This window comes from Ceratotherium simum, chromosome 2 (genome assembly GCF_057802395.1).
Source record: "Ceratotherium simum simum isolate JZ-2026a chromosome 2, ASM5780239v1, whole genome shotgun sequence".
Taxonomy (NCBI): domain Eukaryota; kingdom Metazoa; phylum Chordata; class Mammalia; order Perissodactyla; family Rhinocerotidae; genus Ceratotherium; species Ceratotherium simum.
This window is the reverse complement of record NC_141901.1, coordinates 69142955-69157406: the sequence shown is the minus strand read 5'-3', so window position 1 is coordinate 69157406 and position 14452 is coordinate 69142955.

Here is a 14452-nt window from a genome sequence, read left to right as displayed (position 1 = left end):
ATCACTGTCCAACTTTTTCTTGCAATAGTTTTGTGTTTTCTAGAATTTCCTGTAAGTGGAATCATATAGTACATAGTCTGTGTCTGGTTTTTTGCACTTAGCATAAAAATTTGAGATTCCTCTATTTTATTGCAAATATCAGTAGGTTTTTTTCATTTATCGAAGAGCAGTATTACTTAAATAGATGTTCCAAAATTTGTTTATCAATTCATCAGTTGATAGACATTAGGGTTTTTTCCAGTTTTTGGCTATTATGAATAAAGCTCTTATGAACATTCATGTATGAGTCTTTGTGTGAACATACGTTCTCATTTCTTTTGGGTTACATACCTAGGAGTAATAATTTCCGGGAATTAGGATAAATGTTTAACTTTATAAGAAGTTACCAAACAACTTTTTTAATAAGAATTATAATACCACTTTACATTTTCACCAGCAACCCATGATAATTCCAGCTGCTCCTTACTCTTGCCAACATTTGATATTGTCACATTTAGTGGATATGTATTAGTATCTCATTGTTATTTTAATTTACATTTTCCTGGTGACTAATGGTGTTGCCCATTTTTTTTTCCATTTATTTATTTGCCATTCACTGTCTTCTTTGTGGAAATGTCCCTTTAAATCTTTCATTCATTTTTTTTTTTTTAAGCCAGGTTGTGTATCTTCTTGTTATTGAATTGTAATGACTCTTTACCTATTTTGGATAAAAGTCCTTTATCAGGTATATGTTTTACAAATATTTTCTCCTAAGGCATGTCTTGACTTTTCACTTTTTTGATGGTGTCTTTTGAAAACAAAGTGTTTTTTATTTTGATGAAGTCCAATTTATTAATTCTTTCTTATGGTTTATGCTTTTTGTACTGCATGTAGAAATTTTTTTCTAACTCACAGTCACAAAGATTTTCTCTTAGAAAATTTATAGTCTTAGCTCTTATGTTTAGGTGTGTGATCCAATTCCAGTTAATTTTTTTGTATGAGGTGAGGTCAAGGTTTATTATTATTTTTTTCTTGCTCGTAGTTATCTAATTGTTTTAGCATCATTTATTGAAAAGACAATCCTTTCCCTATTGAGTTACTTTGTCATCTTTCTCAAAAATCAATTGACCGTACATGGATAAGTCTATTTCTAGACATTCTATTTGGTTTCTTTGATCTATACATCTGTCTCTACCACTGCTACACTGTCTTGATTATTGTAGTTTTAAATTAAGTCTTGAAATCAGGTAGTGTGAATTCTGAAACTTTGTTCTTTTTTTTCAAAATTGTTCTGGCATTTCCGGGTGCTTTGATTTTCCATATAAATTTTAAAAAAATCTTGTCAATTTCCACAAAAAACCAACTGGAATTTTGATTGCGATTGTGTTGAATCTATAGATCAATTTAGGGAGAACTGACATCTTAACAATATTGAGCCTTCTAATCCATGAACGTGATATCATCCTCCATTTACTTAGATCCTCCTAATTTCTCTCAGCAAAATTTTATAGTTTTCAGTGTACATCTGTTGTATATATTTTGTTAAATTTATCCCCAAGTATTTCATACTTTTTAAGCTACTGTAAGTGGCAGTGCTTTTTAAAAAAATTTCAATTTCCAGAATTTTCTGCTAGTAAATAAAAAACAATAAATTTTTGTATATTAATTTTGTATTCTGTGAACTTACTAAATTCACCTATTTATTCTATTTCCTTAGGACTTTTTACATGGATGATCATATCATTAGTATAAAAACAGTTTTACTTTTTTATTTTCAATATTTTCTTTTTCTTGCCTTAATATACAATATAAATATAATAATACTTGTAAGTAAAAGAATATAATTATTGAGGATGGACATACTTCTCTCATTCCTGATTATGGGAGGAAGTACCTTAGTCTTTCACCATTAACCATGGTGCTATCTGTAGCACTGTTTTTTATCAGGTGTCAGAAGTTCCCTTCTATTTGTGGAATGCTGAGAATTTTTATTATGAATGGGTATAGGATTTTGTCAAAAGCTTTTCTTGCATCTATTAAGATGATTATGTTGTTGTTCTTTTTCAGTTGGTGTAATACGGTAAATTATCTTAATTGAATTTTTGAATGGTAAAACTACCCTGTATTTTGGGGATGAAATCCTCTTGGTTATGATGTGCTATCCTTTTGATATATTGCTAAGTTTAATTTGCTAAAATTATGATTTTTTTAATCTATGTTCATGACATATATTGTTCTGCAGTTTTCTTGTAATGTCTTTGTTTTGGTATTAAGGTAATATTGGCCTCATAAAATTAATTGGGTAGTATTTTTTCCTATTTTCTAGAGGAGTTTATGAAGAATTTTTATTTCTTCCATAAATAATTGATAGAATTCACCAGGGAAGACATTTAGGCCCTGGTATGTCTTCGTGGAAAGGGTTTTAACTATAACTCTCTAAAATGAGCGTGAGGCTGTTCAGTTAATCTATTTCTTCTTGAGGAAACTTTGGTAAATTGTGTCTTTCAAGGAATTTATTCATCTCAGCTAAATTGTTAAATTTATTTGCTTTCATTTGTCTGAAAAAGTATTTATTTTGCCATTATTTTTAGAAGATAATTGACTGGGTCAAGAATTTAGGTTGACAAGTTTTTCCCCCCTCTTTTTAGTACTAAGAATGATCTTTCTACTGTCTTCTGGCTTGCAACGTTGCTGATGAGAAATGAGCTGTCATTCTTATTTTTCTTTCACTGAACATAATGTATCTTTTTTCCTCTGACTGCACTTATGACTTTCTCTTTATTACTGGTTTCCAGCAACTTGATTAAGATATGTCCTGGTGTGGCTCTCTTCACATTTCCTCTGCATTGCTTTTGTTGAGCTTCTTGGCCTGTGGGCTTATGACTTTCAACACATTTGGAAAAATTTTAACCATTATTTTTATCCGGAATGGTTGGAATTGATTATACTGTCTCCTGTGTTTCATTTAATCCCCATGGTTTTTGTCCATGTTTTATTTATTTATTTATTTATTTTGTGAGGAAGATCAGCCCTGAACTAACATCCGTGCTAATCCCCCTCTTTTTGCTGAGGAAGACCGGCTCTGAGCTAACATCTATTGCCAATCCTCCTCCTTTTTTTTTTTTCCTCCAAAACCCCAGTAGATAGTTGTATGTCATAGTTGCATATCCTTCTAGTTGCTGTATGTGGGACGCGGCCTCAGCATGGCTGGAGAAGCGGTGCATTGGTGTGCACCCGGGATCCGGACCCGGGCTGCCAGTAGCGGAGCGTGTGCACTTACCCGCTAAGCCACGGGGCTGGCCCTGTCCATGTTTTATACTTGACCTTCCTCATACTCGTCGTGTCTGTGTGTTAGGCCTCTCTAGACATCTGCAGGGCAAGACAGCCCCTCATCTGCTTGTAACCTGCTCTGTACGTATTCTGTGATGTGGCTTCCTTGGCTCCTCTTTCTCTGTGATCACTTCTCCATACCCTTTCCATATTCATATCTAGGAATTAGTTGAAATCTTTTGTCTACTAATTGCTCCTTTTCTGTGGTCATGAAGGACTTAACTCAAATGGCCTTCTCTGACTGCCCTACCCAACATTAAATTTCCCCTGGCATTGACATATTTTATGTCTGTCAAGATGCTTGCAGCTTTCCAAATGGGTTCTTTGTTCACTTGTTTCTTATCTATCTCTCCCTCCAGAATGTGAGCTTCATGAGGGCAGAGACTCATTATTTTGCTCCCTTTATGATCCCCAGCACCTAGCACAGTTCCCAGCACATGGTAAACACTACATAAATAAATATTTTCTGATGAATCAATGAATCCATGAATCCTCAACCTGACAGTCAGAATGCATTATAATTTGATAGTCATAATGTGCCCCTTAATTTCTCTAGTGTGAATCCTGGGATTCCCTTCAAGCTTATATTCTTTTGGTATCTTACCATGAATCATGATTTCTAAAGTTGTGTATGCTCCTTATTTCTCTTTCTCCATACTGAAATTATGCTTGTCCTTCAAGGCCTGGTTCAAATCATCTTCTCTGTGAAGCTTTCCATGAAGATCACATTGCTTTTGTTCTTCCTGTGAACTTTGGCTGTATAGATGGTCTAAGTAACAGTTTTATGGTTTATTTTATTTTATTTATTTATTTTTTTATTGAGGTCACATTGGTTTATAACATTGTTTAAATTTCAGGTGTACATCATTATATTTCAACTTCCGCATAGCCTACATCGTGTTCACCACCAAAAGTCCAGCTGCCACTCATCACCGTACAAATGTGTCCCTTTGCCTCTTTTGCTCTCCTCCCAGCCTCCTTCCCCTCTGGTAACCACCAATATATTTTCTGTATCTATGTATTTGTTGTTGTTGTTGTTTTATCTTCCACATGAGTGAAATCGTACGGTATTTGGCTTTCTCCATCTGACTTATTTCACTTAGCATAATACCCTCAAGGTCCATCCATGTTGTTGCAAATGGCAAGATTTCATCGTTTTTATGGCTGAGTAACATTCCACTATATAATACTACTATATCATATCTTCTTTATCCATTCACCCGTTGATGGGCACTTAGATTGTTTCAAAGTCTTGGCTATTGTGAATAATGCTGAAGTGAACATGGGGTCCATATATCTTTTCAGATTAGTGTTTTTTTGTTCTTTGGATAAATACCCAGAAGTGGAATAGCTGGATCATATGATAGTTCTATTTTTAATTTTTTGAGGAATCTCCATACTGTTTTCCATAATGGCTGTACCAGTTTGCATTCCTACCAGCAGTGTATGAGGGTTCTCTTTTTCCATATCCTCTCTAACACTCGTTCTTTCTTGTCTTTTTAATAATAGTCACTCTGATGGGCATGAGGTGATATCTCATTGTGGTTTTGATTTGCATTTCCCTAAAAATTAGTGATGTTGAGCATCTTTTCATGTGCCTGTTGGCCATCTCTATGTCTTTTTTGGAAAAATGTCTTTTCAGATCCTCTGCCCATTTTTTAATTGGATTGTTTTTTGTTGTTGTTGAGTTGAATGTGTTCTTTATATATTTTGGATATTAACCCCTTATTGAATATATAATTTGCGAATATCTTCTCCCAATTGGTAGGTTGTCTTTTCATTTTGTCAATGGTTTCTTTTGCCGTGCAGAAGCTTTTTAATTTGTTGTAGTCTCATTAGTTTATTTTTAATTCATGGCTTATTTTAGATTTCTTTATTCTCTAATTATTTTATGGTTTAGTTTTTTCTCCCTAACGGAATTATAAGCTCCTCAAAGCCAGGATCCCCTTTTATATCTGCTAAGAACAGATGGTCTAAATCAGACATTTAAGAAAATTTTATGATGCTCAGTCTTATGTAGATGTATAAAGATTATGGATGGGTTTTTCTAGGTATATCTATATACGTAGGAGGCTACTTTTACAGAATCATTCATTCATTCATTCTATAAATATTTATTGAATGCCTTCCATGTGTCAAGGACTGCTTTAGGGGCTGGAGATACATAAATGAATAAAGTAACAGTAAAAACAAGAATCTCTGACCTTTTAACAAATTATTTATTTTTATTTATTGAGGTATAATTGATCTATAACATTATATTAGTTTCAGGTGTACAAAATAATGGTTTGATATTTGTATACATGGCGAAATGATCGCCACAATAAGTCTAATTAACATCTGTCACCATACATGGTTACAAAAAATTTTCCTTTTTCTTCTTGTGATTAGGACTTTTAAGATCTATTCTCTTAGCAACTTTCAAATATGCAGCACAGTATTATTAACTATAGTCACCATGCTGTACATTACATCCCCATGACTTATTCATTTTATAGCTGGAAGTTTGTACCTTTTGACCCTCTTCACCCATTTTGTCCACCCATCCCTGACCTTTTTGAGTCTATGTTTTTCAGAGATTGACAGACAAAAACAATTTAATAAATAAAATATATTATATATTAAGTAACCATTGTAAAGCAAGACCTTCAAATTTGAAGGATAAAAGAAATTCAACAGCTTAATTAAAATGTAAGCATTAGGTCCTAGAAATTTTATAAGACATTTGGTGTATCTTCTATTTAGATATGGATTCTCTGATCTGTTTTAAAACAATAAAGAATAACTATGGGGGGTCGAAAGAGAAAGAATATTGTTGTATTTGCTTCAATGTGGAGTAATTAGCAAACAATGGGTACAGTCTCCCTCTAATTTGATCTGAATTATCATGCTTTGTTGTGAGCCACAGGAGTTGATTTATTGTAACCTTGAAAACTGCTAAAGTGGAAGTTTCATTCTTGACTCTAAATCAACACATCAGTAGGAGGGAATGTTTGTACGTTGGATTTCTCCGGGTATGTTGGTTACAGTCATTTCTCTCTGTGTCCCACTCCCCATTCTCTCCTAAATCCCCTAAATCTGAAATTTTAAAATAGTCCTCCCACTGTCCTCTTTTCCAAGAATCCACTCCCAATGAGGCACATGAGTGGATTTCCTTGTGGTAATTTTATCTCAATCTCTTCTTGGGACCTCTGTCCATAAAGGCCTGTCAACAGGCATGTAGCCAGTGGGCATGCAGGAAAAACTTTTGGTCCAGCAGCTTTTACTGGAATTAGATATTTTTGATCATTCACATTGCTTAAATATCCTCCAACTTCTCTGGTGCTACCCTCCCAACAGCTTGCTCTCATTTCCTGGAGTATATAGTCTACTTTCAGAAAGTAGACCTTGGAAGAAGTTTAAAAATTGAGTATTAAAATTTTTTTATAGTGCACACAAAGAATAAAAGAGAGTATTATTAGATGAGCAAATGTATTGTTTGCAGAAATATTAATGACTATCAAAAATAAATATCCACTGATATAAAAATTCTGAGTTGTGAAGTAGTAATGGATTTTAAAGCTACATATTATATGAACTTTTAAAATGTGTGATGTAAATATGTCCAATAACATTTATAGGATTCATATTTTAAAGATAAGATTAATTTCTATTTGTTTTTCATTTTTATAAATGTCAAAGAATAATGTATTATGAAAAATGCAAAGAATAGAATTTTTGAAATTTCCTAGGGCATTCATAATTTATCAGTGCTGTCTTCTCCTAAAACAGTTTGGTATTTTGGGAAAGAAATTATAAAGTAGAGTGTATTTAAGATCTAGGTACCTGGGCTTAGGAAGAAAGAGAGAAGATTTGAAGGCTATATACCTTATCTCCCCGACATTTTTCGTGTCATGTTTTTGAACATGATTGCGTGTCCATTTATTCATTCAATACATATTTATCGATATGCTGTATGCCAGACACCATTCTAAGGTCTGAAGATACAGTAATGAAAAACATATATCTGTCCTTGTGGAGTTTATAGTCCAGCAAGGGAGATATACAGTGGAAGAAACAGGTAAAACACATAATATGTTAGATAGCCGAGAAAAAACATGTGCCGAGAAAAAACAAAGAATGCAGGGAAGGTGGATGAGCTGTAAAACAGGATGACCAGGGAGGGCTTCAGTGAGAAAGTGACGTGGAGTGAAGACTTGAAGGACTGAGAGAGCAAGCCGTGTGGTTACCTGGGGAAACAGTGTTTGAGGCTGAGGACACAGCAAACGTAAATGCCTTAGGTAGGAGCGTTATTGGTGTGTGGAGGAGTAGAAGGTGGACAGTCTGACTAGGATGGAGTGATTGAGTCAATGGGGTTGTTGATCTCCCCCCTCTGCCTGTATGACTGTAAGAATATACAGAGCCTAACAATTAATGTTTGCTTACCATTCATTAGTGGTTTCAGATCTGGGCCAGCTGAAAACAAAGAAAGATATATTAGTTCAGGCCAGCTTACTTACTTTTTATTTATTTATTTTTAAAAACTTTATTTTTTTAGAGCACTTTTAGGTTTACAATAAAATCGAGAGGGAGGTACAGAGATTTACCATATAAACCCTGTCCCCATACATGCATAGCCTCCCCATTATCAACATCATTCACCAGAATGGTAATTTTTTTTACCAAGGATGAACCTACATTGACACATCATAATCACTCAAATTCCATATTTACCTTCGAGTTTACTCTTGGTGTTGTACATTCTGCGAGGTTGGACAAGTGTGTGATGACATTTATGTATCATTACAATATCATAGAGAGTATTTTCACTGCCCTAAAAATCCTCCTTGCTCCATCTACTTATCTCTTCCCCTCCTCCCTGGAAGCACTGCTCTTTTTATTGTCTCTTTAGTTTTCTCTTTTCCAGAATGTCATATAGTTGGAATCATACAGTATGTAGCCTTTTCAGATTGCCTTCTTTCACTTAGCAATATGCATTTAAGTTTCCTCCATGTCTTTTTATGGCTTGATAGCTCATTTCTTTTTAGCACCAAATAATATTTCGTTGTTTGGATATACTACAGTTTATTTATCCATTCACCTACTGAAGGACATCTTAGTTGCTTCCAACTTATGGAAATTATGAATAAAGCTGCTATAAACCTCCATGTGCAGGCTCCTGTGTGAACATAAATTTTCAGCTCCTTTGGGTAAATACCAAGGAGCACGATTACTGGATCATATGGTAAAAATATGTTTAGTTTTCTAAGAAACCGCCAAACTGTCTTCCAAAGTGGCTGTACCATTTTACATTTCCACCAGCAATGAATGAGAGTTCCTATAGCCTCACATCTTTGCCAGCGTTTGGTGTTGCTTGCTTACTTTTCATTTCTAAGAGAAGTGTTGTTTCTGACATGAATTAGAGTGGAATTAATGTAATTAATTGGTCAGTCTATCCCATTCAAGATAGGCCTGAATGTTTGAAAACAAAACAGAAAAAATAAAATTTAGGAACTGATATTTTGCCAACTCCAATTTAATTCAGCTGACATTTATTGAGATCCTCTAATGTAAAAAGTTGGCTGCTGATTCTTTTTGGGCTATGATAAGCAAAAAGCCATGGACTACAACTTTCTCAATTCTAGGCTCTTCAATAAAAGAGCCTTATAATCTGTCCTAATAATACCATTCCATTTATCTATTACTTTCCTCTGAGGGTCTTACTTGCTTGCAAGCTCTGTTTTCTTAATGTGGAAACTTACTATGCCTCTGTGAAACAGATAGATATTAAATACTATTCTCAATTTTTTTTTTTTTTTTGTGAATAGTAGAGAGATTTGCAATGTTTGTCCTTCGATGCCTGTGAGCTCCTGGTTGTACTTTGTCTTGGAGTGGACACCTGTAGACGGCCACTTTGCACCTGCAGCAATGGGCAAACTGAGGCATAGCTCCCACGTAACCTCAGAACGTGGTTCCTCCATCCCAGAGGGAGTTTAGTGTTAAGCAAATGAACTTTCTTCAGAAGGCATTTTCTGCATTCACTGTCAGAGCTAATAGATATCTGTGATAGTTTTCTTCATGATTACACTAGATACTGTGGATCTTCTCTTTTTCATTTAGATATATTTACATTTCATTTCCCACCCTTCAGTTTGCTCCCTCTTCCTCTCAATCAGTTTTTGTGATTTCCATCCAATGGCCCTGCACCTGGATTCACACTATTTTGAGAGAAAGTCTCATTTCTCACAATGGATTGGTGGAGATTATTTGGTACGCTGTGTTTGGAAGGATTCTGAGACAGTCCACGTTCAGGAGGAGAGAGTGTTGGGATTAATTAGTGGTGAGAGAGCATGAGAGTGGTCATAGCAGGACTTACTCTTCACTGTTGACTGGCATGGAGGGTACGATCTCCATCCCCCAATCTACCGTTCAAATCACCTTCTTTAATCCCATCAATTTCAAGATGAGGGCAAATCATGCACAGTCCAGGTCCTTGAGCTACCATATCTCAGCAAACATTTGAAATTTGGAATGAACTAGTTATTCACTCTGTATAGAGAAGATACCCAAGATATGCAGATTTGTGATATATGGATTTTAGTAGGATGAAGCCTTGAATAGTTGAAATCACTTGGGATCGTCTATTTCAGACCTTCTGCTTGATGGATAGTCTATGGTATCAGCAGGCAGGTTGGATATCTAAAAGACTCAGTGAAGTTTCAGGTCCCTGAAAATTTGTGGGGTTTATTTCCCACTTTCTGGAGTGCGTGTTACTAAGGCATTTAAAGTTCCTGCTCATGGGGCCCAATAAGCGTGTATCCCATCAATGTCCTTGTGCTATTCTGTGAAATGTCAAGATGATTAAGATCTTTGTGTGCTAGATTATGTTTGACAATGGAAGAGTGGATTTGGCCCTGAAGCGAGATTGTGAATGTGCATTGCTGTCTCTGCTAGGTGAGAACAAATTGCTTGTGGTGGGAATTGCAATTTGGTACAGATAAAAAGGCATTTGCTGGATTAATAGCTACATACTAGGATCCAGAGATTGTTTTAATTTGCTCCTTTAAAGTTACTATGTCAGGAGTAGTTGCTGCAATTGGAATCATCACCTGAATAACTTTACAAGCTGTGATCCGTCTGCCTTTTGCATCGATCAAAAAGGAGAATTACATTGGAGTGTGATATGAGTCATCATCCTTTCACCTTTCATATTTTTGATGAAGGCAATGATCTCTGTAATTCCATCAGGGATCAGTTGCGGTTTACTATTCTGGTTGGGAGAGAACTTTCAGAGGTCACTACCTCACCATTATACCAAGATAGCACTACCTCCACAGGTAAGAGAGCTCATATGGTGATTCTGTGAATTTGACTCACAAGAATGACTATTCCAATTATATTTTCAGGATCTTGGAATGTAACTGGAGGTCCAAAAATCCATTTTTACCCATTGGCCTGCATAAGCCCCACTTTGACTGATGGGCCACAGTGGCATTATGGGTTAGCATCAACAGAGTTAGAATCTAGTAATCTCAAGATAGGCCTGAATACTTTCCTTTTTTCAGAATGTTATCACCTTATATATAAACACTCTTGTAGAAAGCTTAAAAGGCTATTCCAGAATGTAATTATGGCAGTGTTGAACGAAGCTTCTGCAAAGGGACCGAGAACTCAGAGCCTATGAACTTGCTTAGGGCTGCGCTGGGTGAGAAGATGTGCTTTTCATTGTGGTGATCCAAGTCAGATTTCTACTCACTTGACATAGAATTTTTTTTACTATAATTATATTGCATACATAATTATTTAGTAAGCTACCTGTTTGTTTTATTGAAACATTGTGATCAATTTGCCACTACTGAAGATACCTGTGTGTCAAATGTAATTGCTTATTATGATAATTATGCCCACCTTGTCTTTAGTGGTTAAATACCACTACTTGGCCCCTAACCTTCCGGAATTTCACTATCCACTTTAAAATCAGGATGCCCATTTCAGGGGTGACATTACTTACCATCATCCCCAGCTTGCAAAAGACAGCCACTCACCACAAAGCCTTTCAGGGAGGATAGTGGCCTCCTCATTAATACATTTCTTAATGCCTTAGTGAAGGGAGTGTACTATGGACTCTTAAGGAACATATTTGGATGTGTATTCAGGTTCACTCCAACATTCCTATCTTTCCAAGCCTTTGGTCTTTTCTTCTATTTTATGCCAAGGAAGTTCTGGCATTTCATCCTGATTGAGTTAGGTCACCTTGGAGTCTCTATTTCAGTAATCATCCAAGCAAAGTGTTGGAACCCCTCACAGTTACTTGATTCTCTGTTAAGTTAAACCATTATAATACATTTGATTTGACCCAACATTATATTTTATCCCTCTGTGTCTAATGCGATTAGAATCTATTCCCACATGTATTTTTCAAGTTTCTACCAATGTATATTTGCTAAATATACAAATAAACAAATCTTGCTATTCTTTTGGTATATGAACTCTGTTCTCCCAAATATGACTTGGCTCTTGCCTCCCTGAAGTGTGTTGAAATGTGACTCTAGGTACAGGCCTTGAGGCAATGAGAGGTGCTGAGGAGAACAGATGTCCTTTTTGAAGGCATCAGCCTTAGAGGAGGTTATCATAGGGTCTTCAAGTAAGATAAGGCTACTCTCCTCAAAATGTGGGGAGCTGCTTTTGCTGATAAGTGAGGATCAGGGATATTAGAATAAAAATACTCACCCTTGTCTAAGTTGAAAAAAAATTTCTTCCTTCCAAGTATCAGGCATCCATTCCTCCCAAATAATTCCTGAATTTTTACATAAGAAACTTAGTCCTGTAAATTCAACTTATATCGTAATTCTGCCACTCACAAAATTATATTTTGATTAGTTATATCTGTCTTATGACTCCAAGAAATAAGAGGTTTTTTTATGGCTACCAAAGACACTTTTTGGTTCTTTATGACTTGATGTAAGAGAAAGCTCATCCCAAGTTCTTGTACTTACATGCATTACTGTTAACATCAAGTTCTTCAGCCCCTTGCAGGACATTTGTTACTGTCTGAAATGTCCATAAGACATTTGGTCCACGCCAAAAGGTCCTTGACATTTGGTCCTGTACAAAATGTCCATGAGCATATTTGGTCCATGCCAGATGGTTTTGGATAGGACCAAATATCAAGGATCTTTTGGCATGGACCCAATGTCTCCACTGGTAATTTGGACAGGACCAAATATGATCAAATACCAAGGACATCTTGGCATGGACAAAATGTCTCATGGATATTTTGGACAGGACAAAATGTCCACTAATCCTACAGATACTTTGTCACTCAAAACCTTGCCTTCAATAGGAAATTCATTCCAAGCAGCCACAGGTAATAATTTAAGTCATCTTGATATTGTTGCCTGATACAGATTACCAATATCCCATTTTCCATTGTGAAGGAGATTATCCCTTGTTTAAAATTAAAGAAGTCAGTACTCCAATTACAGAATCCTATCTTTGAAGGTCAGTTTCCTGGGTCTACTCTTGGTACCAAGTACTCTGTCAATCAAGGTCCAGAAATAAACCATCCAGATATTTCAAGTGGAGGACTTTAATATAAGGAATTAGTTACTTGGTGTATTAGTTATCTGTTGTGGTGTAACTTTTTACCTCAAAATTTAGTGACTGGAAACAACAAACATTTATTATCTCACACAGTTTCTGAGGTTCAGAAATCCAGGAGCAGCTTAGGGTCTCTCATGAAGTTGCAATCAAACTGTCGGATGGGATGGCAGTTATCTGAAGGCTTGACTGGAGTTGGAGGATCTGCTTCCAAGATGGTGCACTTACATAGCTATGGGCAGGAGGCCTCAGCTTCTTGCCGGCAGTGGGCAAAAGGCCTCAGTTCCTCACCACGTGGGCCTCGCAGTAGGGCTGTTTGAGTGTCCTCATGACATAGCAATTGGTTTCCTCAGAAAGAGTGATCTGAGAGAGAAGCAGGAGGAAGCTGCGACCTTTTATGATCTAGTCACACACCATCACTTCTGTTATATTCTACTCATCTGAAGCAAGTCACTAAGTCCATCCCATAATCAAGAAGAAATAAATTAAGGCCCACCTTTTGGAGAGAAAAATGTTAAAGGATTTGTGATATATATTCTAAAACCATCGCACACTGGTATTGGAAGACTGAAAGAGCAGAAAGAGAATGCCAAGGAAAGCTCAATATTAGTACTTGTAGAAAGCAGCTACTACTCTGGAGATTGAAGAAACAAAATGGTGCTGTTATAGGTAGTGGCTCAGAGGACTGGTCTGTGTGGCTGGTGCTTTGACTGAGTGATGGATGTCATGTGGCTGTTGTGTGGATCTCTAAGGAGGCTACCACTTGGCTAGTGTTCAGCTCTCTGTGGGAGAGATGCTATGAGGCTGGTGTTCTCTGAAAAGTGCATGGTGTCACTGGTACTCTGTCACTGAAGGAGTGCAGCCAGCTGAAGGTTGTGCCTTTGAAGGAGTGTAGCATTGTTGGTATCGTAGCTGTTTTCTGCTGCTGGAGGAAAACATACAGGAACTGTAAATAGAAAGAGACTTCATTCTTCCCTCCTCCTGTCTTTCAATTTCACACCAGTCTCTTTCACTGACAGAAACTAATAGGAATCCATCTGGCAAGGGAATATCGAAAATATAGTATAAAGGAACAGAGTATGAATGGGTTGACTTGGTACTGAGAGACATTGCTAACTAACTGGCTCAGCCTTATTTCGGTTTATGTTTTTCTTGCAGGTTCTACCTCTCAAATCGGTCATCTTAATTCTTTGCATTGGATTATACAGGCCATCACATCTGGTCCAGATCCCTGCATTACTTCTTACCAGTAAGCGGCTGGTGCCTGGTATGAATTGGATACTCTGTATTTTAAAAGTATTTGAGAGGGCCGGCTCCATGGCTTAGCGGTTAAGTGCGCGCGCTCTGATGCTGGCGGCCCGGGTTTGGATCCCGGGCGCGCCCCAAGGCACCACTTCTCCGTCCAGCGCGAGGCCGAGTCCCACGTACAGCAACTAGAAGGATGTGAACCTATGACATACAACTATCTGCTGGGGCTTTGGGGGGAAAAAAATGAATAAAAAAAAAAAAAAATCTTTAAAAGTATTTGAGATAGTCAGATTTGTGATAGATGAATTTTAATGGG